Source organism: Cherax quadricarinatus, chromosome 1, assembly GCF_038502225.1.
Source record: "Cherax quadricarinatus isolate ZL_2023a chromosome 1, ASM3850222v1, whole genome shotgun sequence".
Lineage (NCBI taxonomy): Eukaryota > Metazoa > Arthropoda > Malacostraca > Decapoda > Parastacidae > Cherax > Cherax quadricarinatus.
This window is the reverse complement of record NC_091292.1, coordinates 98,920,002-98,945,835: the sequence shown is the minus strand read 5'-3', so window position 1 is coordinate 98,945,835 and position 25,834 is coordinate 98,920,002.

Here is a 25,834-nt window from a genome sequence, read left to right as displayed (position 1 = left end):
GGTTCAAAGGCTCCTATACATTCACTTAACATCTCCCAAAATCTCTCTCTCTCCTCTGCATTCCTCTCTTCTCCAGGTGCATACACGCTTATTATGACCCACTTCTCGCATCCAACCTTTACTTTAATCCACATAATTCTTGAATTTACACATTCATATTCTCTTTTCTCCTTCCATAACTGATCATTCAACATTACTGCTACCCCTTCCTTTGCTCTAACTCTCTCAGATACTCCAGATTTAATCCCATTTATTTCCCCCCACTGAAACTCCCCTACCATCTTCAGCTTTGTTTCGCTTAGGGCCAGGATATCCAACTTCTTTTCATTCATAACATCAGCAATCATCTGTTTCTTGTCATCCGCACTACATCCACGCACATTTAAGGATCCCTGTTTTATAAAGTTTTTCTTCTTCTCTTTTTTAGTAAATGTCTACAGGAGAAGGGGTTACTAGCCCATTGCTCCCGGCATTTTAGTCGCCTCATACGACACGCATGGCTTACGAAGGAAAGACTCTTTTCCACTTCCCCATGGACAATAGAAGAAATAAAGAAGAACAAGAGCTATTTAGAAAAAGGAGAAAAACCTAGGTGTATGTATATATATATGCATGTGCGTGTCTGAGAAGTGTGACCTAAGTGTAAGTAGGAGTAGCAAGATATCCCTGTTATCTAGCGTGTTTATGAGACAGAAAAAGAAAACAGCAATCCTACCATCATGCAAAACAGTTACAGGTTTCTGTTTCACAGTCATCTGGCAGGACGGTAGTACTTCCCTGGGTGGTTGCTGTCTACCAACCTACTACTAATATATATATATATATATATATATATATATATATATATATATATATATATATATATATATATATATATATATATATATATATATATATATATATATATATATATATATATATATATTATTATTATTTATTATCACACTGGCCGATTCCCACCAAGGCATGGTGGCCCGAAAAAGAAAAACTTTCACCATCATTCACTCCATCACTGTCTTGCCAGAAGGGTGCTTTACACTACAGTTTTTAAACTGCAACATTAACACCCCTCCTTCAGAGTGCAGGCACTGTACTTCCCATCTCCAGGATTCAAGTCCGGCCTGCCGGTTTCCCTGAATCCCTTCATAAATGTTACTTTGCTCACACTCCAACAGCACGTCAAGTATTAAAAACCATTTGTCTCCATTCACTCGTATCAAACACGCTCATGCATGCCTCCTGGAAGTCCAAGCCCCTCGCACACAAAACCTCCTTTACCCCCTCCCTCCAACCTTTCCTAGGCCGACCCCTACCCCGCCTTCCTTCCACTACAGACTGATACACTCTTGAAGTCATTCTGTTTCGCTCCATTCTCTCTACATGTCCGAACCACCTCAACAACCCTTCCTCAGCCCTCTGGACAACAGTTTTGGTAATCCCGCACCTCCTCCTAACTTCCAAACTACGAATTCTCTGCATTATATTCACACCACACATTGCCCTCAGACATGACATCTCCACTGCCTCCAGCCTTCTCCTCGCTGCAACATTCATCACCCACGCTTCACACCCATATAAGAGCGTTGGTAAAACTATACTCTCATACATTCCCCTCTTTGCCTCCAAGGACAAAGTTCTTTGTCTCCACAGACTCCTAAGTGCACCACTCACTCTTTTTCCCTCATCAATTCTATGATTCACCTCATCTTTCATAGACCCATCCGCTGACACGTCCACTCCCAAATATCTGAATACGTTCACCTCCTCCATACTCTCTCCCTCCAATCTGATATTCAATCTTTAATCACCTAATCTTTTTGTTATCCTCATAACCTTACTCTTTCCTGTATTCACCTTTAATTTTCTTCTTTTGCACACCCTACCAAATTCATCCACCAATCTCTGCAACTTCTCTTCAGAATCTCCCAAGAGCACAGTGTCATCAGCAAAGAGCAGCTGTGACAACTCCCACTTTGTGTGTGATTCTTTATCATCTAACTCCACGCCTCTTGCCAAGACCCTCGCATTTACTTCTCTTACAACCCCATCTATAAATATATTAAACAACCACGGTGACATCACACATCCTTGTCTAAGGCCTACTTTTACTGGGAAAAAATTTCCCTCTTTCCTACATACTCTAACTTGAGCCTCACTATCCTCGTAAAAACTCTTCACTGCTTTCAGTAACCTACCTCCTACACCATACACTTGCAACATCTGCCACATTGCCCCCCTATCCACCCTGTCATACGCCTTTTCCAAATCCATAAATGCCACAAAGACCTCTTTAGCCTTATCTAAATACTGTTCACTTATATGTTTCACTGTAAACACCTGGTCCACACACCCCCTACCTTTCCTAAAGCCTCCTTGTTCATCTGCTATCCTATTCTCCGTCTTACTCTTAATTCTTTCAATTATAACTCTACCATACACTTTACCAGGTACACTCAACAGACTTATCCCCCTATAATTTTTGCACTCTCTTTTATCCCCTTTGCCTTTATACAAAGGAACTATGCATGCTCTCTGCCAATCCCTAGGTACCTTACCCTCTTCCATACATTTATTAAATAATTGCACCAACCACTCCAAAACTATATCCCCACCTGCTTTTAACATTTCTATCTTTATCCCATCAATCCCGGCTGCCTTACCCCCTTTCATTTTGCCTACTGCCTCACGAACTTCCCCCACACTCACAACTGGCTCTTCCTCACTCCTACAAGATGTTATTCCTCCTTGCCCTATACACGAAATCACAGCTTCCCTATCTTCATCAACATTTAACAATTCTTCAAAATATTCCCTCCATCTTCCCAATACCTCTAACTCTCCATTTAATAACTCTCCTCTCCTATTTTTAACTGACAAATCCATTTGTTCTCTAGGCTTTCTTAACTTGTTAATCTCACTCCAAAACCCATGTATATATGTATATATGTACATTGTGCCAAAATGAAATAATGTAAGACTCTAAAACCCATTACTTTAATTAAATCTATGAGAACGTATGGACTGTTTCAAATAATTAATAAAAATATCTAAAATATCGTAAAAGTTGAAGATACTAATGAAGAAAGAATAGAAAAAATGAAAATACTCAGGAGAAAAAGACAAAACGGGAACTGATCTCTCTCTCACACTCTCTAATGATGTCATTTTCTCTATGCATAGAATTAAAAAGTTTTCTAGTTACCATTAAGTCCCGTCCTCATTTGTCCTTTGATGATACCACGGACCCTCACCTCAGACCAATTATTTGGCAGGTAAGGTCACCTGAGGCCTATTCTTTACCCAGGGCCTCTGCTTACACCTGTTCTTAACCAAATATACTCGCTACATATTTGTTCTTACCCAGTTACACTCACCACAGACCTGCTCTTACCCTGATGCACTTATCCTGGACCCATTCTTCCACAGCTGCTCAGGTGGTCCCCTGAACAGCTTTAAGTGGTTTAATCACTTGCGAATCATGCCATTGTTTCCGCTGCCACGTACATTCGAGTGGCCTGACACTGATGTCATAAAGGCCAGACATAAACATTATAATCTTACTTTCTTATTATGAATGCAAAAGATCTAACATGGAGGCGACTGTGACGCACTGCAGAGACTTGCTACGGACGACATTGACGTCAGAGAAGCTGCCACGGCACCGCAGACGCCACAGAAGTCAGCCACTAGCACCACGGAACTACTGTCAATAACCTTGCCTCTGTTACTACGTTTACAAGAGTTAGTACTTCTCTGCATCCTTCCGAAAATCCAGGAAACATCTCCTCTTCTTTCAAACACAGTTATTCTTGCTCTCAAGACACCGAAACTCAGAGACGCATTCCATACTCCTTCAGAAAATCCGCTCATAAACACACACACACACACACACACACACACACACACACACACACACACACACACACACACACACACACACACACACACTGGTTAGCTGTGACAGTTTGTACAATACTTGTTCTAGCAGCATTGAAAGAGATGAGGAGCAAAGAAGTTGCCTAGCGAGTTCCCTATTTCATAGCTGAGCGAGTACATGGATTGATCTCTGATATATTCCTTGTTTCAGAGTGACCATGAGATATCAGTCAAGGACTCACAGAATGCAAATTTCAAGCAATACGCTATTCACAACACGGAATCTCTGTTCTCTTACTTAAGACACTCTACTTTTTATCTCTTAACCTCTACCCCCTCAACAGAAAGGGCACCCCCAAAAGTTTCGCTATTATTTCTTCCGTTCCGAATCTGTAGTTGGAAACAAGCCTTGACACAAATTTTTGGGAGTGTTGCTTAACGAGTTTGTCTGTATCAAACCGGCCTTCTTCAATGTAAATAATGTTATGCACAATCTATTACATTTATCACAATTTTTGAGGTATTTTACGTAATTCAGAATCTCGCTATAGCATGGGCAGGATACCTGAGTCACCTTACCTCAGATTCTCTGAGCTAAAGAAAAAATCAAAACAACTGGTGTCTTGGTGCTTCAACAAAGAGAATTTATTGAACAGAATGCCTCGTCAGAGCCCGATTCTCGGGAGCGATGATCAAGGTAGTCACCAAAGGCTCCTCAAGCGCCCGCTAGTCAGGAACACGACTTAATAATACATAAGAGGCTGGATAACAAGTCACAGCAAGTTGCCTTTCCAGGAAGCTCCTCTTTCGTCTGAAGCTCCGTCTCTGACGGGCGTATACACTCTCGTTAATCTCTTTGTCAGTTCTCTTGCAAGACTCGTTCAATGTTCTCTTAATCTGACTTTATTATTCCACTGCTTTGTTGAAAGACCTTTCTTTTATTGCAGAGCTGCGTTCTCTTCACCCTTCGTAGTACATAATTTTTTTCAGTCTTTTCCTGATTTATTAATTTTTTCCCCATTAAATTCCTGTGATTTATATCGCATTGTCGGTATAATATCTGCTTGATGAGAGATGCATTAGTTCGTTTCCCACTCAGAGTTTCGTATTCCTGGCTAGTGCAGCAGCTGTTATATACACAACAGAGAGTGTAAAAGACACTGCCATGCTGGAATAGTGTGTAAAGGGCCACTGAAAACGTTCCCTGTTTCAACACGGAGGAAAGGGCAAACACTGCCGTTTTGCTGCTCCGCCGATAACAGTGTTTCCCATTGAGGATTTTCCAGGTCATCGAAGTAAGACATTTGTGGAAGCAATGAGAACTGTATCTCGCTGGAACCTCGATAGAACCTCGCTGGAACCTCGCTGGAGCCTAAACGCCGTTGTCATGTTGGATAACACAAGAAGTGAACATGATTGTGCCGTTGGAGTTGCACGCACAGACACACAATTCTGTAATACGCATAATTTGTTGAAATAAGCACTAATAAGGTCACAAGTTATTAAATCCCCAATAAGGACCACAACTTTTCTGACTGATTCTCAACGTTCTGATAACCACTCAAGATGAGAAATGGCTATATGAAGTGAAGAAGATAATTAAGCTGGAGACAGGTAGAGAGACGAAGGGATAATTTCAGAACGAACTGAGATGTGTCACTCAATTTCACTGAACGTTACAAACTGCACTGACGCGTCGAAAATCTGAAGAAAATACGGATTTTCCATGCTTTTATTGGTATTTTCAAGATCGTTTAACACACCTGTCAAGCAGATGTCACAATGACCAATAATGACCAATGATGATCATAAAATACGTAATTACTTTATTTTTTTAATGAAAAAATATTTTTTCGAATTTCAACATTAATGTAAATAACTTGTAACTAGAAGTGTGTGCAGTAAAGCACTCACTAGTCATGAAAAACTGTAATTGTATAATCTTTTTTAATGGAGTAGTTTGTTTGAGATTTATATACGCGTTTAGCCAAGCTAACGTGTTAATTATTGAGGTGGAAAAAACGCACGCAGAAAGCTGCAGGAGGAAGCAAACGCGTTTTGTTGTTGACTCTGGCAGAGATTTAGGGAGGAAAATGAAGTCAGTCTTTCCTATCTCCCGCTGCTCACTATCTCTACACTGTATATACACAGAGAGATATACACATTCTTAGTGTATATGCACTGAGAGATATACATTCCCCATGTACCTATACGGAGAAATAGGCATTTCTCTTCACTAAATGCACATAAAGAAAATATCTCCTAGTATTTATAGACTTAGAACTGTGTATATTTCAGTGAATATATATACAGAGATGTGTATATATACAAAAACAAAACTCTCAGCGAATATACACCAAATGTATATCCACTGAGAGATAACCAGTGTACATAAACTTTAAGACAAACACAGTATAATCTCTCCTCTTAAATAAATATCAAAGATGTATTTCTAGTCTGTGCAAACAGGCATCTATTACCAGCACGTATTAACACACGACACCCTTGGTCTGACGTATTAACACATGGCACCTTTGGTCTGACATATCACGGTACCCTTGGTCTGACGTCTTCCACAGTCCACGTCGACCAGAGGTGATGTATAACTCCGTCAAGGACTGACAATTAGTGTGCTCCTGGCACTGATTGTGGTTCTTCGAGAGTACAGTCACCCTACCTGTTTACAGATCAGATTACTGAACATTTGAACGACGTCTCTTAACAAAGTTAAGCTCCAGCTATTTACGCTGGAATATCTAGTTGGAAAAAGATATTAATCAATACTAGGTTAGATTTTTTTTTTTACAAATACTGGAACAGATATTTTTTTCCGTACTTTCGTTTTTAATTTAATAAATTCCGAAAAAAAATCAATTTTGACATTTTTCTTATTTTTTTTATATATAGTAAAAAATATTGGAGTTATTTGTAAATACTCCTTAGGCTTTTTTTTTTTTTTTGATTGGGAAAATTTATTTACGTTGAGCGATACACATCCATCAGTGTATATATGCTGAGAAATATACACCTCTCACTGTATATACAGTAAGTAACACATATCTATCAATATGTATATACACTGAGAGATACACACCTCTGAGTGTATACACTATACACACACAGAGAAAAACCTCGGAGAGACACTGAGATATATACTCCTCTTAGTGTATGCACACTGAGGGATACACAACTCTCAGTATATATACACAGATATACACAATTTTCAGTTTATATACAATGCGAGACACACGCTTCTTAATGTGTATGTATTGGTCTATACGCCTCTCGTTGTATGTATATTGAGAGATACACATCTTGCGTATTTCTTAGTGTATATATACTAAGAGATGCAAAACTCTGTTCACATGTGCCTTACAGTATGTATTCACTGTGATATACAGTGTGATACAGTGTGATATACAGTGTGATACAGTGATATCACTGTGATGCATTGTATATACACTGCGATATACACCTCTCAGTGTTTGTATATACACTGCGATATACACCTCTCAAAATATATATATAGTTGTTTGTCATTACAAATAGCTTGCCATAAAGGGACAAATTGTCAGATTTAAAGAACATATCACTGACTGCCCAGACATATATAGGTATATACGAGTTTACTATTGTGCAAACTATTGTATATACTGGCCTGTGTATTCCCTTTTTATAGTTTTGTCAGGAAATAGGTTCTGTGGCCTTGTCCCTCTCCTCGGTCAGGAAGATTTCAATCTTTGGACATGTTCAGTCCTTCCAGCGTTCGCAACCACTAAAGATTATCTGCAAGCCCGTAAATGGCATGGAAAAATACACAGGCAGGGTAATGACCGCCCTGAAAGAAATGTAGAGAAATGGTCTCGGAAATGCCCGAGGATAGACTTCAAGAACCGTTTTTTGGTCTTTCCTGCGATGGTCACTACTCATCCGCACTCCATACGAAGTGGATGTAAAAAAGAGGTTGGGTGCTGGTTTTCCAGGAGAGAATTGGCAAAAACTGGACTCTGTATATTGCCAGCTGGCGAGTATAGTGAAGGAAATAAACACACACTGGCACGTGTTTTTACCCCCGGCGCCCGGACCAGGTTCTTGAAATATTAAGTAATAGAAGAAAATTTTAATTATTTCTGGGAAAGGTTTTCTTCCGGACCACATCACTGACCTTGATCACAGTGACCCAACGTGAATTAAAACAAGTATATTTGTGTCTCTTGTTAGAAATTAAAGTTCAGGGCCTTTAAACGAAATGAGAAAATTATATATGCCTAGTGCAGCACTCTCCTACAAACAGTCAAGTTGAGATGGCCCCATTGCTGCAAAGGAGTTTGCCAACATGCTTAGGGCTGTAACATCAGACAGGGAGACTGCCCGTCTCCAAGCTGTGAGTGCACAACATTCCGGGGACTTCCTCCAAATATTTCCCATTTCGGCAATGGGAACACGCCTCGACCCTAAGACCCTCCGTTTTGCAGTGGCTCTATGCCTTGCTGCCCCAATTCACGCGGAATATACGTGTATTTGTGGCGATGCGCATATACACGTATACGTACAACCCAGCAAACCGCCCCGACGGCATCACCATCTACCCTTGGAAGAATGGCAAGCTCATAGCATTGGACTATACCTGTGTGTCCACACTGGCTGACACATATATCCATCACAGTGTGGGGTGACAGGAAGGAGCTGCTGACCACAGGGAGGAGTACAAGATCAGCAAGTACAGGGACATTAACCAACAATATCAATTTGTCCCAGTGGGATCAGAGACCTTGGGATCATGGGGAAAAAATGCCACACGTTTCCTTAAAGAATTGGGTTCCAGACTCATCGACACGACCAGGGACCCAAGGGCAGCCACTTTCATGTTCCAGTGCCTCAGCACGGCCATCCAGAGGGGAAATGCTTGCTGCATGCTGGGCTCGCGTCCGACTTCGGAAAAACTGGAGGAGATTCATAACCTTTGATACATTGTACCAATATATCCAAGTTTGCATTTTCTGTCAATGTATTCTGTCTTTTAATAAAATTTCATATAGAACATAAAATATAGGAGGTGGTAGAAGAAAATATCAAACAGCTCCGGGGAGAACCTTGAGTTTTCCCTGAGGTACTTTTATTGTCTTCTCTGAGGATGAGGGTCCCCAGACCAGCTATAGAAGTGCTATATATATATATATATATATATATATATATATATATATATATATATATATATATATATATATATATATATCTTTCTTTCTTTCAACACACCGGCCGTATCCCACCGAGGCGGGGTGGCCCAAAAGGAAAAACGAAAGTTTCTCCTTTTACATTTAGTAATATATACAGGAGAAGAGGTTACTAGCCCCTTGCTCCCGGCATTTTAGTCGCCTCTTACAACACGCATGGCTTACGGAGGAAGAATTCTGTTCCTCTTCCCCATATATATATATATATATATGTGCTTGTACATATAGTGGGACCTAATATATATATATATATATATATATATATATGGCAAATATAAATATATGTATATATATATATATATATATATATATATATATATATATATATATATATATATACATATATATATATATATATATATATATATATATATATATATATATATATATATATATATATATATATATATATATATATATATATATATATATATATATATATATATATATATATATATATATATATACATATATATGTGTCGTGCCGAATAGGCAGAACTTGCGATCTTGGCTTAAATAGCAACGCTCATCTTGCCAAATAAGACAAGTGAAAACTTGTGTATGCAATAATTTCGCCAAAATCATTCCAAACCTAACGAAAAAAATATATTTCACTGTGTTTGTATAGTATTAAATTATTGTAAACGCAACTAAAATATATTTAGTTGGTTAGGCTAAAATAAATTGTTCTTGTTATAATAAGGTTAGGTAAGTTTTCTAAGTTCCTTTTGGTGCAAAATTATAAATTTTTACATGAACATTAATGAAAAAAATATATCTTTAAACGTATAAGAGAAAATTTTAGAAAGGACTTAATTTTAAATGAGTTCTTGCTAATTGACCAGTTTTACATATTCGGCACGACATATATATATATATATATATATATATATATATATATATATATATATATATATATATATATATATATATATATATATATATATATATATATATATATATATATATATATATATATATATATATATGGCACCTCTGCCAGAGAGAGGCTGTGGGCATCCTGCTCTGTGTTTTTGGCACAATATCGTCTAATCAAGAACACCTACCAGGATTATTATCAACAGGCTGGTGTGTGAATATCTGCTGCTCGTGTTGGAAAGGGCCAGAAGACTCTGCGTTTCGTCTCTTCCTTCAGAATCAAGAAAAGTGTTGTGTATGTGAATTCAGTGAGGGAACATAACGGTCACCATGGGTAGGTGAGGTCAGTGAGGGAAGGCCTAATAGAGGAGGAGGAGGAGGAGGAGGCAGAGGTTGAGGGGTAAGACTGTGTCTCCCCCTTCCCCAAACAGGCGCGCATACACCTGGTACTTGTGTTACAACAATGGAGTGTTTGTTCACCGTGTGTATAGTGTATATAGTGTATAGTGTATTTAGTGTATAGTGTATAGTGCGTAGTATGAGTATAGCACGTGTAGTGTATAGCGGCGTGTCGTTTATAGTGGGGGCTGTGCACAGAGCATAGTGGCACATAGTAACAGGTGCACAGAGCATTGTGTTGTATAGTGACTTGTCCTGGGAGGGAGTGAGTGCCCTACTGCGCCTCATCACACATCTTCCACTCCTCCCTTTCCTCCACCGCCCACCACAAGGGTGGAGACCCCTCTCCTCCCCCTACCACCACCATGAACCACATGCGGTATGTGCCATGCGCCATTTTCCCTTCAGCCTGGGCTTACCACACAGTTTGAGGTATGGCAGATGATGAAGCCAGCCAGCCACAAAGCCAGGGAAACAGTGCACCCAACAATGAAAGAAGAGGCACATGTCAGGTGTGCGGAGAGTTTCGAGCACGCAACAGGGATGGTCACATTCGTGCACACAATGGGTGTGCAGGATCACATATGCCCCCAGCAGAGAGCAGCCCACAGCCTCCACAGGCAGATGACAATTCCAATGGCACCCTCCTCACTTGTGATAACCTTCTGTTGGCATTCAAATCCACTGCTAACAGTACCCTATCCCACATCCCTAAAGCGGCTCGCCCATATGCAGCAGGGAAATACACAGACCTTCTCAAGCAGGTGAATGGAGGTTCCACCAACTTAGAAGCCCGAGGCACCATCCAAGCATGGCGCAACCTGCTCCTGTTCGGCAATGTCTGTCTTGCAGTTCCTGAGAGACGAGGCAAACTGCTAACCACGTCAGTTATCAAGGCAGTGCGCAACTACCCAAGAACGGATAATTGTGTCCCTCTGCCCCACCATCGCAGGAATCACAAAGGTAGACCCAAGAAAAGTCCCACTGAAAACGAGAAAATTTGCGCACAGGTTAGCAAAAAAATTGAAGAAGGTGACACAGTGGGAGCAATCCGAATAATTACAAGTGACGACACTGTAGCCCCCAAAGATGAGACCACAGCCCAAGCACTAAGAGACAAGCATCCAACCAGGGACACCATAGCCATCATCAACAACCCTGAGGAAGACCCCATCACTGAACAATTAATTTTGCCTGAATCGGAAGTCTATAAGGCGATTGTGTCATATCCTGCAGGATCTGCAGGAGGTTACACTGGAATTCGACCTCAGCACCTCAAAGAGATGGTAAATCCAGTATTCGGTGCATCTGCATCACTTCTTCTCACCGAGTTAACAACTTTCGTCAACAACTGCCTGGCTGGGCGAATCCCAGAAGAAATTAAACCTTTCTTTTTTGGAGCCTCACTGTGTGCCTTGAAGAAGAAGGATGGGGGAATCAGACCCATTGCGGTTGGAAACACCCTTCGCCGTCTCGTTGCCAAAGCAGCAGTAAGAAACATTCGCCTAGAAGCTGCCAGTTTACTCCAGCCACACCAACTGGGCTTTGGGGTCCCTCAAGGCAGTGAAGCTGCAGCTCATGCGGCAAGGGCCTACATCAGGGACCTACCAGAAGACAAGGCCATAGTCAAACTTGATTTTAGAAATGCCTTTAATATGGTAAAGAGAGATGCTGTCTTGCCAGCTGTTCGGGATCGCTTCCCCAGTCTTTTTCCCTTCATTTCAGCCGGCCACAGCAAACCCTCAATTCTTTTGTTTGGAGAACATGAAATTCTCTCATCAGAAGGTGTTCAGCAGGGTGACCCACTAGCTCCACTTCTCTTCTGCTTGGCAGTAAGAGAACTAACTTCCAGCCTACGCAGCGAGCTCAACATCTGGTACCTGGATGATGGCACTCTGGCAGGTACTGAAGAGTCCCTGGTAGGGGACCTACAACTGGTGAAAACACAGGGAGAAGACTTGGGACTCGTCCTCAATCCCTCCAAGTGTGAAATCATCACAGCAAACCAGGAAATAATCAATGCTGTGCGAAGAATCCTCCCAGAAGTCTCTACTACCACTCCGTCCAACAGTACCCTCTTGGGAGCACCGCTGGGTCAACAGGCCATCGACACAGTCCTCAAGGACAAATTGAATGACCTGATGAGAATGGAGGAGAGAATAAGCAATCTTGATGCCCATGATGCTCTGTATCTCCTCACAAGGTGCCTTACTATTCCAAGACTCACTTACTTCCTCAGGTGTGCACCCTCTTTTGACAACTCAACACTTGACGAATATGACGCACACCTGAGGTCAACCCTTAAGAAGGCACTGAACCTGTCACTAGAGGATCAGCAATGGGATCAGGCAACCCTCCCAGTACGACTGGGAGGTATAGGGGTGCGCAAAGCAACGCATGTTGCTTTACCTGCTTTTCTGTCTTCGTGTTTGGCTTCCAGTGCATTAGTCAAGAAGATTGTTCCCGAACGCTTGAGAGACATGGTAGGAGCTCAAGACCCCAGGTTTACTGAAGCAGCGATTCAGTGGGACACCCTTACAGATTCCTCCAGTAGACCAGCTCCTCCCAAAGAACACAAACAGTCCCACTGGGACAAACCGATCATGGAAAAAATCGCCAACACAATGCTCTCCAACGCCTCAGGAAAGGACAAAGCTCGTCTCCTGGCAGTGAAGGCACCACACTCAGGAGATTTCCTGTTTGCTGTTCCCAATTCCTCCTTGGGCACTCGACTAGACCCACAGGCCATTCGGATTGGTGTTGCTCTTCGCCTAGCCGCCCCCATCCTCACCGAACATAGGTGTATTTGCGGCAGGGCGACAGCTGATCAATTCGGACTTCATGGTCTCGTGTGTCACACAGCAGAAGGGAAGTATGCCAGGCATGAGGAGGTCAATGACATCATAAAGAGAAGCCTCGCCACAGCCCGTTGCCCAGCTCAACGGGAACCCCAAGTGCAGAGGTCTGACGGAAGTCTAAAGCGTCCTGATGGAGCCACTATGCTACCTTGGAAGGATGGAAAGCAGATTGCCTGGGACTACACATGCGCAGCCACATTGGCAGACACCTACTTGCCATACTCCGTAGTGGAAGGGGGTGGAGCTGCCAGCCACAGGGAGACTCAGAAGATCCGCAAATATGAAGACCTTCCCCCTTGCTATAACTTCATCCCAATAGGGTCGGAGACCCTTGGAGCATGAGGCAAGTGTGCTCTAAAGTTCCTAAAAGAGCTGGGTGAAAAGCTCATTATAGAAACAAAGGACCACAGGGCGACCAGCTTCCTCTTTCAGAGACTCAGTGTTGCGATCCAGAGAGGAAATGCCTGCAGCATTCTGGGCACGCGGCCCACCGCCGGGGAGCTGGACGAAGTATTCGAGATGTAGCGCTGAGTTACCTATGTTGTTTTACTTTGTATCGTATTTTTGTGAATGTTTTGTCAATGTATTTTGTCTTTAAATAAAATATATATATATAATATAGGGGGTGGTAGGAGAAAATTCTCAAACAGCTTCAGGGAGAATCTTGAGTTTTCCCTGAAGCAAGTTTATTCTTTTCTCTGAGGATGAGGGTCCCTACAATAGTTCTAGAGGTGGCACCTCCCTCTATATATATATATATATATATATATATATATATATATATATATATATATATATATATATATATATATATATATATATATATATATATATATATAAGTTGTTTACTGGTGGAGTGACTAGCATCCATCACGCTCTCTGCTTTTCCACTTCCCACACAACATGTTTTTGTGGCTTGTCTCCTTGCCTTTCTCTCGCCTTATTGTCCTCTAGTGTTCGTCCCCCATCTACTCTCTCTCCCTCCTTTATTCTCCAATTTTTTGCTGCTCTACTTTTCCGTCCTCGACTCAGCCATCTAGATACTAGTAAATAGCTCTCAACTCAGGGGAAGATAGATAGTTTTCATCAATAGACTGCATCTGTACAGATTTCCAAGTCTTTATTTTTGCTTTTGTACCATCTCTTCCCCTCATTCCTCTTTCACCTGCCCTTATCCACCTTTGTCCCTATCTCACCTTCCATCATTTTATCCCATTCCTTACTCTGTACGGCCTTTCCATCTCTCTATTTATTTCCATTATTTTCCAATCTTTCCTTCTCTTTTTTGTCTCTTTCTCGATCCACTCCCTTCTCTCACCTGCCTTCTTTCCCAATCTTTGCCTCTATATTCCCTCCTTCTCTCTTCAGTTGCCTCTTTCCTCTCTTCCCCTTCACTCCTCTTCGCTTCCATCTATTTCATCTCTTTATTGGACAAATCTCTGCTCCGTTTTCTTTACTGGCTAAAAACATACAACAATAGCAGTGCATAACAGGCATACAACAATAGCAGTGTATAACAGTCATTAAACGACAACAGCAGTGTATAACACTGGCAGCAGTGTATAATACTGACAGCAGTGTATAACACTGACAGCAGTGTATAACACTGACAGCAGTGTATAACACTGACAGCAGTGTATAACACTGACAGCAGTGTATAACACTGACAGCAGTGTATAACACTGACAGTGTATAACACTGACAGCAGTGTATAACACTGACAGCAGTGTATAACACTGACAGCAGTGAATAACACTGACAGCAGTGTATAACACTGACAGCAGTGTATAACACTGACAACAGTGTATAACACTGACAGCAGTGTATAACACTGACAACAGTGTATAACACTGACAACAGTGTATAACACTGACAACAGTGTATAACACTGACAGCAGTGTATAACACTGACAGCAGTGTATAACACTGACAGCAGTGAATAACACTGACAGCAGTGTATAACACTGACAGCAGTGTATAACACTGACAGCAGTGTATAACACTGACAGCAGTGTATAACACTGACAGCAGTGTATAACACTGACAGCAGTGTATAACACTGACAGCAGTGAATAACACTGACAGCAGTGTATAACACTGACAGCAGTGTATAACACTGACAACAGTGTATAACACTGACAGCAGTGTATAACACTGACAGCAGTGTATAACACTGACAGCAGTGTATAACACTGACAGCAGTGTATAACACTGACAACAGTGTATAACACTGACAGCAGTGTATAACACTGACAGCAGTGAATAACACTGACAGCAGTGTATAACACTGACAGCAGTGTATAACACTGACAACAGTGTATAACACTGACAACAGTGTATAACACTGACAACAGTGTATAACACTGACAACAGTGTATAACACTGACAACAGTGTATAACACTGACAGCAGTGTATAACACTGACAGCAGTGAATAACACTGACAGCAGTGTATAACACTGACAGCAGTGTATAACAGTGACAGCAGTGTATAACACTGACAGCAGTGTATAACACTGACAACAGTGTATAACACTGACAGCAGTGTATAACACTGACAGCAGTATATAACACTGACAGCAGTGTATAACACTGACAGCAGTGTATAACACTGACAGCAGTATATAACATTGACAACAGTGTATAACACTGACAACAGTGTATAACACTGACAGCAGTGTATAACACTGAGAGCAGTGAATAACACTGACAGCAGTGTATAACACTGACAGCAGTGTATAACACTGACAGCAGTGTATAACACTGACAACAGTGTATAACACTGACAGCAGTGTATAACACTGACAGCAGTATATAACACTGACAGCAGTGTATAACACTGACAGCAGTGTATAACACTGACAGCAGTATATAACACTGACAACAGTGTATAACACTGACAACAGTGTACAACACTGACAGCAGTGTATAACACTGACAGCAGTGAATAACACTGACAGCAGTGTACAACACTGACAGCAGTGTATAACACTGACAGCAGCGTATAACACTGACAGCAGTGTATAACACTGACAGCAGTGTATAACACTGACAGCAGTGTATAACACTGACAGCAGTGTATAACACTGACAGCAGTGTATAACAGTGACAGCAGTGTATAACACTGACAGCAGTGTATAACACTGACAACAGTGTATAACACTGACAGCAGTGTATAACACTGACAGCAGTATATAACACTGACAGCAGTGTATAACACTGACAGCAGTGTATAACACTGACAGCAGTATATAACATTGACAACAGTGTATAACACTGACAACAGTGTATAACACTGACAGCAGTGTATAACACTGAGAGCAGTGAATAACACTGACAGCAGTGTATAACACTGACAGCAGTGTATAACACTGACAGCAGTGTATAACACTGACAACAGTGTATAACACTGACAGCAGTGTATAACACTGACAGCAGTATATAACACTGACAGCAGTGTATAACACTGACAGCAGTGTATAACACTGACAGCAGTATATAACACTGACAACAGTGTATAACACTGACAACAGTGTACAACACTGACAGCAGTGTATAACACTGACAGCAGTGAATAACACTGACAGCAGTGTACAACACTGACAGCAGTGTATAACACTGACAGCAGCGTATAACACTGACAGCAGTGTATAACACTGACAGCAGTGTATAACACTGACAGCAGTGTATAACACTGACAGCAGTGTATAACACTGACAGCAGTGTATAACACTGACAGCAGTGTATAACACTGACAGCAGTGTATAACACTGACAGCAGTGTATAACACTGACAGCAGTGTATAACACTGACAGCAGTGTATAACACTGACAGCAGTGTATAACACTGACAGCAGTGTATAACACTGACAGCAGTGTATAACACTGACAGTAGTGTATAACACTGACAGCAGTGTATAACACTTACAGCAGTGTATAACACTGACAGCAGTGTATAACAATGACAGCAGTGTATAACACTGACAGCAGTGTATAACACTGACAGCAGTGTATAACACTTACAGCAGTGTATAACAATGATCAGCAGTGTATAGCAATGATCAGCAGTGTATAGCAATGATCAGCAGTGTATAGCAATGATCAGCAGTGTATAGCAATGATCAGCAGTGTATAGCAATGATCAGCAGTGTATAGCAATGATCAGCAGTGTATAGCAATGATCAGCAGTGTATAGCAATGACAGCAGTGTATAACACTTACAGCAGTGTATAACACTGACAGCAGTGTATAACAATGACAGCAGTGTATAACACTGACAGCAGTGTATAACACTGACAGTAGTGTATAACACTGACAGTAGTGTATAACACTGACAACCGTGTATAACACTGACAACAGTGTATAACACTGACAGCAGTGTATAACACTGACAGCAGTGTATAACAATGACAGCAGTGTATAACACTGACAGCAGTGTATAACACTGACAGCAGTGTATAACACTGACAGTAGTGTATAACACTGACAGCAGTGTATAACACTGACAGCAGTGTATAACAATGACAGCAGTGTATAACACTGACAGCAGTGTATAACACTGACAGCAGTGTATAACACTGACAGTAGTGTATAACACTGACAGTAGTGTATAACACTGACAGGAGTGTATAACACTGACAGTAGTGTATAACACTGACAGTAGTGTATAACACTGACAGTAGTGTATAACACTGACAGTAGTGTATAACACTGACAGTAGTGTATAACACTGACAGTAGTGTATAACACTGACAGTAGTGTATAACACTGACAGGAGTGTATAACACTGACAGTAGTGTATAACACTGACAGTAGTGTATAACACTGACAGCAGTGTATAACACTGACAGCAGTGTATAACACTGACAGTAGTGTATAACACTGACAGTAGTGTATAACACTGACAGCAGTGTATAACACTGACAGTAGTGTATAACGCTGACAGTAGTGTATAACACTGACAGGAGTGTATAACACTGACAGTAGTGTATAACACTGACAGTAGTGTATAACACTGACAGTAGTGTATAACACTGACAGTAGTGTATAACACTGACAGTAGTGTATAACACTGACAGTAGTGTATAACACTGACAGCAGTGTATAACACTGACAGCAGTGTATAACACTGACAGCAGTGTATAACACTGACAACAGTGTATAACACTGACAGCAGTGAATAACACTGACAGCAGTGTATAACACTGACAGCAGTGTATAACACTGACAACAGTGTATAACACTGACAGCAGTGTATAACACTGACAGCAGTGTATAACACTGACAGCAGTGTATAACACTGACAGCAGTGTATAACACTGACAACAGTGTATAACACTGACAGCAGTGTATAACACTGACAGCAGTGAATAACACTGACAGCAGTGTATAACACTGACAGCAGTGTATAACACTGACAACAGTGTATAACACTGACAACAGTGTATAACACTGACAACAGTGTATAACACTGACAACAGTGTATAACACTGACAACAGTGTATAACACTGACAGCAGTGTATAACACTGACAGCAGTGAATAACACTGACAGCAGTGTATAACACTGACAGCAGTGTATAACACTGACAGCAGTGTATAACACTGACAGCAGTGTATAACACTGACAACAGTGTATAACACTGACAGCAGTGTATAACACTGACAGCAGTATATAACACTGACAGCAGTGTATAACACTGACAGCAGTGTATAACACTGACAGCAGTATATAACACTGACAACAGTGTATAACACTGACAACAGTGTATAACACTGACAGCAGTGTATAACACTGAGAGCAGTGAATAACACTGACAGCAGTGTATAACACTGACAGCAGTGTATAACACTGACAGCAGTGTATAACACCGACAGCAGTGTATAACACTGACAGCAGTGTATAACACTGACAGCAGTGTATAACACTGACAGCAGTGTATAACACTGACAGCAGTGTATAACACTGACAGCAGTGTATAACACTGACAGCAGTGTATAACACTGACAGCAGTGTATAACACTGACAGCAGTGTATAACACTGACAACAGTGTATAACACTGACAGCAGTGTATAACACTGACAGCAGTATATAACACTGACAGCAGTGTATAACACTGACAGCAGTGTATAACACTGACAGCAGTATATAACACTGACAACAGTGTATAACACTGACAACAGTGTATAACACTGACAGCAGTGTATAACACTGAGAGCAGTGAATAACACTGACAGCAGTGTATAACACTGACAGCAGTGTATAACACTGACAGCAGTGTATAACACCGACAGCAGTGTATAACACTGACAGCAGTGTATAACACTGACAGCAGTGTATAACACTGACAGCAGTGTATAACACTGACAGCAGTGTATAACACTGACAGCAGTGTATAACACTGACAGCAGTGTATAACACTGACAGCAGTGTATAACACTGACAGCAGTGTATAACACTGACAGTAGTGTATAACACTGACAACAGTGTATAACACTGACAACAGTGTATAACACTGACAGCAGTGTATAACACTGACAGCAGTGTATAACACTGACAGCAGTGTATAACACTGACAGCAGTGTATAACACTGACAGCAGTGTATAACAATGACAGCAGTGTATAACACTGACAGCAGTGTATAACACTGACAGCAGTGTATAACACTTACAGCAGTGTATAACACTGACAGCAGTGTATAACAATGATCAGCAGTGTATAGCAATGATCAGCAGTGTATAGCAATGATTAGCAGTGTATAACAATGATCAGCAGTGTATAGCAATGATTAGCAGTGTATAACAATGACAGCAGTGTATAACACTGACAGCAGTGTATAACACTGACAGCAGTGTATAACACTTACAGCAGTGTATAACACTGACAGCAGTGTATAACAATGACAGCAGTGTATAACACTGACAGCAGTGTATAACACTGACAGTAGTGTATAACACTGACAGTAGTGTATAACACTGACAACAGTGTATAACACTGACAACAGTGTATAACACTGACAGCAGTGTATAACACTGACAGCAGTGTATAACAATGACAGCAGTGTATAACACTGACAGCAGTGTATAACACTGACAGCAGTGTATAACACTGACAGTAGTGTATAACACTGACAGCAGTGTATAACACTGACAGCAGTGTATAACAATGACAGCAGTGTATAACACTGACAGCAGTGTATAACACTGACAGCAGTGTATAACACTGACAGTAGTGTATAACACTGACAGTAGTGTATAACACTGACAGGAGTGTATAACACTGACAGTAGTGTATAACACTGACAGTAGTGTATAACACTGACAGTAGTGTATAACACTGACAGTAGTGTATAACACTGACAGTAGTGTATAACACTGACAGTAGTGTATAACACTGACAGGAGTGTATAACACTGACAGTAGTGTATAACACTGACAGTAGTGTATAACACTGACAGCAGTGTATAACACTGACAGCAGTGTATAACACTGACAGTAGTGTATAACACTGACAGTAGTGTATAACACTGACAGCAGTGTATAACACTGACAGTAGTGTATAACACTGACAGTAGTGTATAACACTGACAGGAGTGTATAACACTGACAGTAGTGTATAACACTGACAGTAGTGTATAACACTGACAGTAGTGTATAACACTGACAGTAGTGTATAACACTGACAGTAGTGTATAACACTGACAGTAGTGTATAACACTGACAGGAGTGTATAACACTGACAGTAGTGTATAACACTGACAGTAGTGTATAACACTGACAGTAGTGTATAACACTGACAGCAGTGTATAACACTGACAGTAGTGTATAACACTGACAGTAGTGTATAACACTGACAGTAGTGTATAACACTGACAGGGGTGTATAACACTGACAGTAGTGTATAACACTGACAGTAGTGTATAACACTGACAGTAGTGTATAACACTGACAGAAGTGTATAACACTGACAGTAGTGTATAACACTGACAGTAGTGTATAACACTGACAGTAGTGTATAACACTGACAGGAGTGTATAACACTGACAGCAGTGTATAACACTGACAGTAGTGTATAACACTGACAGTCGTGTATAACACTGACAGTAGTGTATAACACTGACAGGAGTGTATAACACTGACAGTAGTGTATAACACTGACAGTAGTGTATAACACTGACAGTAGTGTATAACACTGACAGTAGTGTATAACACTGACAGTAGTGTATAACACTGACAGTAGTGTATAACACTGACAGTAGTGTATAACACTGACAGGAGTGTATAACACTGACAGTAGTGTATAACACTGACAGTAGTGTATAACACTGACAGTAGTGTATAACACTGACAGTAGTGTATAACACTGACAGGAGTGTATAACACTGACAGCAGTGTATAACACTGACAGTAGTGTATAACACTGACAGTAGTGTATAACACTGACAGTAGTGTATAACACTGACAGGAGTGTATAACACTGACAGTAGTGTATAACACTGACAGTAGTGTATAACACTGACAGTAGTGTATAACACTGACAGTAGTGTATAACACTGACAGTAGTGTATAACACTGACAGTAGTGTATAACATTGACAGTAGTGTATAACACTGACAGGAGTGTATAACACTGACAGCAGTGTATAACACTGACAGTAGTGTATAACACTGACAGTAGTGTATAACACTGACAGTAGTGTATAACACTGACAGGAGTGTATAACACTGACAGTAGTGTATAACACTGACAGTAGTGTATAACACTGACAGTAGTGTATAACACTGACAGTAGTGTATAACACTGACAGTAGTGTATAACACTGACAGGAGTGTATAACACTGACAGCAGTGTATAACACTGACAGTAGTGTATAACACTGACAGTAGTGTATAACACTGACAGTAGTGTATAACACTGACAGTAGTGTATAACACTGACAGGAGTGTATAACACTGACAAGAGTGTATAACACTGACAGTAGTGTATAACACTGACAGTAGTGTATAACACTGACAGTAGTGTATAACACTGACAGTAGTGTATAACACTGACAGGAGTGTATAACACTGACAGCAGTGTATAACACTGACAGTAGTGTATAACACTGACAGTAGTGTATAACACTGACAGTAGTGTATAACACTGACAGTAGTGTATAACACTGACAGTAGTGTATAACACTGACAGGAGTGTATAACACTGACAGTAGTGTATAACACTGACAGTAGTGTATAACACTGACAGTAGTGTATAACACTGACAGTAGTGTATAACACTGACAGTAGTGTATAACACTGACAGGAGTGTATAACACTGACAGTAGTGTATAACACTGACAGTAGTGTATAACACTGACAGTAGTGTATAACACTGACAGCAGTGTATAACACTGACAGTAGTGTATAACACTGACAGCAGTGTATAACACTGACAGTAGTGTATAACACTGACAGTAGTGTATAACACTGACAGGAGTGTATAACACTGACAGTAGTGTATAACACTGACAGTAGTGTATAACACTGACAGGAGTGTATAACACTGACAGGAGTGTATAACACTGACAGCAGTGTATAACACTGACAGTAGTGTATAACACTGACAGTAGTGTATAACACTGACAGTAGTGTATAACACTGACAGTAGTGTATAACACTGACAGTAGTGTATAACACTGACAGGAGTGTATAACACTGACAAGAGTGTATAACACTGACAGTAGTGTATAACACTGACAGTAGTGTATAACACTGACAGTAGTGTATAACACTGACAGTAGTGTATAACACTGACAGGAGTGTATAACACTGACAGCAGTGTATAACACTGACAGTAGTGTATAACACTGACAGTAGTGTATAACACTGACAGTAGTGTATAACACTGACAGTAGTGTATAACACTGACAGGAGTGTATAACACTGACAGTAGTGTATAACACTGACAGTAGTGTATAACACTGACAGTAGTGTATAACACTGACAGTAGTGTATAACACTGACAGGAGTGTATAACACTGACAGCAGTGTATAACACTGACAGTAGTGTATAACACTGACATTAGTGTATAACACTGACAGTAGTGTATAACACTGACAGGAGTGTATAACACTGACAGTAGTGTATAACACTGACAGTAGTGTATAACACTGACAGTAGTGTATAACACTGACAGTAGTGTATAACACTGACAGTAGTGTATAACACTGACAGTAGTGTATAACACTGACAGTAGTGTATAACACTGACAGGAGTGTATAACACTGACAGCAGTGTATAACACTGACAGTAGTGTATAACACTGACAGTAGTGTATAACACTGACAGTAGTGTATAACACTGACAGGAGTGTATAACACTGACAGTAGTGTATAACACTGACAGTAGTGTATAACACTGACAGTAGTGTATAACACTGACAGTAGTGTATAACACTGACAGTAGTGTATAACACTGACAGGAGTGTATAACACTGACAGCAGTGTATAACACTGACAGTAGTGTATAACACTGACAGTAGTGTATAACACTGACAGTAGTGTATAACACTGACAGTAGTGTATAACACTGACAGGAGTGTATAACACTGACAAGAGTGTATAACACTGACAGTAGTGTATAACACTGACAGTAGTGTATAACACTGACAGTAGTGTATAACACTGACAGTAGTGTATAACACTGACAGGAGTGTATAACACTGACAGCAGTGTATAACACTGACAGTAGTGTATAACACTGACAGTAGTGTATAACACTGACAGTAGTGTATAACACTGACAGTAGTGTATAACACTGACAGTAGTGTATAACACTGACAGGAGTGTATAACACTGACAGTAGTGTATAACACTGACAGTAGTGTATAACACTGACAGTAGTGTATAACACTGACAGTAGTGTATAACACTGACAGTAGTGTATAACACTGACAGGAGTGTATAACACTGACAGTAGTGTATAACACTGACAGTAGTGTATAACACTGACAGTAGTGTATAACACTGACAGTAGTGTATAACACTGACAGTAGTGTATAACACTGACAGGAGTGTATAACACTGACAGCAGTGTATAACACTGACAGTAGTGTATAACACTGACAGTAGTGTATAACACTGACAGTAGTGTATAACACTGACAGTAGTGTATAACACTGACAGTAGTGTATAACACTGACAGGAGTGTATAACACTGACAAGAGTGTATAACACTGACAGTAGTGTATAACACTGACAGTAGTGTATAACACTGACAGTAGTGTATAACACTGACAGTAGTGTATAACACTGACAGGAGTGTATAACACTGACAGCAGTGTATAACACTGACAGTAGTGTATAACACTGACAGTAGTGTATAACACTGACAGTAGTGTATAACACTGACAGTAGTGTATAACACTGACAGGAGTGTATAACACTGACAGTAGTGTATAACACTGACAGTAGTGTATAACACTGACAGTAGTGTATAACACTGACAGTAGTGTATAACACTGACAGTAGTGTATAACACTCACAGTAGTGTATAACACTGAAAACTCACTGGAATACAGAATCTCTGGTGTAAAAAAAAAAGAAAAATGAAAATCAGACAGAATGACAGAATCATGCGATCCTTTGCTGACAACGTTTCGCCCATACAGTGGGGTTCATCAGTCCACTAATTGCATTTCTGTCTTTCTTTCCATCCCGTCGGGAATGCAAACCACTTACCTCCTGAAGATTGAGACACTCATGCAATATATGGGAATCTTTATTGAAGAAACGTTTCGCCCACACAGTGGCTTCATCAGTCCAATACAATGCACAAAGGTGTAAGGAGAGGAGGAGTTTGAGGTAATCAGTCCCTCAATCCTTCAGCTTGTCGGATTTAAACCATTTATCACATACTGATCTCCTCCATCTTTGGTGTACTCGCTAATTTGATTCTAACACATGCCTACCCGTTGATGTTCTCTTTCTTATAATTCCTTGATAATGTGAGAAGTCACGAAAGTGCTTGGAATTTCGCTATTTTTTCACAATAATTGTTTTGCATATTGTAATATAACCTGTTTACTGTGATCTTAATGCATTTATATATATATATATATATATATATATATATATATATATATATATATATATATATATATATATATATATATATATATATATATATATATATATATATATATATATATATATATATATATATATATATAAATATATATATTATATACATACATATATATATATATATATATATATATATATATATATATATATATATATATATATATATATATATATATATATATATATATATATATATATATATATATATGTAATAAAATCACAGTAAACAGGTGATTTCAGAATATGCAAAACAACCACGCTGAAAGAATAGAGAAATTCCAAGCGCTTTCGTGACTACTCACATTATCAAGGAACTATGATAATGTGAGTAGTCACGAAAGCGCTTGGAATTTCTCTATTCTTTCAGAGTGGTTGTTTTGCATATATATATATATATATATATATATATATATATATATATAGATATATATATATATATATATATATATATATATATATATGTATAT